The following is a 262-nucleotide window of genomic DNA, read 5'->3' on the forward strand; positions in this document are numbered from 1 at the left end:
TCAATTTTGGGGCATATACAGTTATTCATCATCATTGCCTTTCTCACCCTGCACCAGGGTATAGGCCACGGACAAACACCTTCCACCTTTCCCTATCCTGGGCTAGTCGCTTTATGTCACTCCACGTCTTCCCACGCTTCTGCACATCCATTGGTATCATCTGAAAGCCTGTCCACTTTTGCCTTGCTTTTGATGGGAACAAAATATCCATGTATCATAGATTACAAGTCAAGATATTGGCCATTGAAGGAGGGGGGGGGGG

The sequence above is a fragment of the Aplysia californica genome, unplaced genomic scaffold (genome assembly GCF_000002075.1).
Source record: "Aplysia californica isolate F4 #8 unplaced genomic scaffold, AplCal3.0 scaffold00156, whole genome shotgun sequence".
Classification (NCBI taxonomy): Eukaryota; Metazoa; Mollusca; class Gastropoda; order Aplysiida; family Aplysiidae; genus Aplysia; species Aplysia californica.